Source organism: Triticum dicoccoides, unplaced genomic scaffold (genome assembly GCF_002162155.2).
Source record: "Triticum dicoccoides isolate Atlit2015 ecotype Zavitan unplaced genomic scaffold, WEW_v2.0 scaffold60436, whole genome shotgun sequence".
In the NCBI taxonomy this organism is placed as follows: Eukaryota; Viridiplantae; Streptophyta; class Magnoliopsida; order Poales; family Poaceae; genus Triticum; species Triticum dicoccoides.
This window is the reverse complement of record NW_021285510.1, coordinates 1-1,151: the sequence shown is the minus strand read 5'-3', so window position 1 is coordinate 1,151 and position 1,151 is coordinate 1. Positions and strand designations below refer to the sequence as shown.

The window sequence follows — 1,151 nt, the reverse complement described above, 5'->3', positions numbered from 1 at the left end:
ATGATCGCATCCGACATGTTTCCCCGTCTTCGTCCCTTATGCTTGCCACTCCCAGGTCTGCTCCAAAGACGATTCTACATTCTCAGTACCATTACAACCGTTCCCTAACAATGGATAATGTCCTATACTACTTACTCTCCCGCTCAATCACGGAGACGAGTTTTCCACGGTTTCCACCCCTCCCTCCATACCGCAGCAACACGAGTTTTTTCCACCCCTTTCAGAAAGCGCTCTTCGCGCCACAAAGCCGCCACAAGACGCGCGAGCAATGAGCATCGAGCTTAAACATATCGCAAACGTCAAAAATAATATAACGGGATTAATATATATCGCGCACGTGCGATATGTTTGTCACAAGGCGCAAAAAATAATTATAAAAGGAATGCAACACGAGGACTTCCCAGGAGGTCACCCATCCTAATACTACTCTCGCCCAAGCACGCTTAACTTCGGAGTTCTGATGGGATCCGATGCTTTAGTGCTGGAATGATCGCATCCGACATGTTTCCCCGTCTTCGTCCCTTATGCTTGCCACTCCCAGGTCTGCTCCAAAGACGATTCTACATTCTCACTACCATTACAACCGTTCCCTAACAATGGATAATGTCCTATACTACTTACTCTCCCGCTCAATCACGGAGACGAGTTTTCCATGGTTTCCACCCCTCCCTCCATACCGCACCAACACGAGTTTTTTCCACCCCTTTCAGAAAGCGCTCTTCGCGCCACAAAGCCGCCCCAAGACGCGCGAGCAATGAGCATCGAGCTTAAACATATCGCAAACGTCAAAAATAATATAACGGGATTAATATATATCGCGCACGTGCGATATGTTTGTCACAAGGCGCAAAAAATAATTATAAAAGGAATGCAACACGAGGACTTCCCAGGAGGTCACCCATCCTAGTACTACTCTCGCCCAAGCACGCTTAACTTCGGAGTTCTGATGGGATCCGGTGCTTTAGTGCTGGTATGATCGCATCCGACATGTTTCCCCGTCTTCGTCCCTTATGCTTGCCACTCCCAGGTCCGCTCCAAAGACGATTCTACATTCTCACTACCATTACAACCGTTCCCTAACAATGGATAATGTCCTATACTACTTACTCTCCCGCTCAATCACGGAGACGAGTTTTCCACGGTTTCCACCC

At 48.1% G+C, this 1,151-nt stretch overlaps 2 non-coding genes across 2 annotated transcripts; both read right to left on the bottom strand.

Annotated features, from left to right (window-relative positions):
* Window positions 1–379: 379 nt before the first annotated feature.
* LOC119347198 lies at window positions 380–498 on the bottom strand. The gene has a single exon (XR_005168187.1). It is a non-coding gene; the product is annotated as a 5S ribosomal RNA (ribosomal RNA).
* Window positions 499–865: 367 nt separating this feature from the next.
* Window positions 866–984, bottom strand: LOC119347197. Its single transcript, XR_005168186.1, has one exon. It is a non-coding gene; the product is annotated as a 5S ribosomal RNA (ribosomal RNA).
* Window positions 985–1,151: the final 167 nt, after the last annotated feature.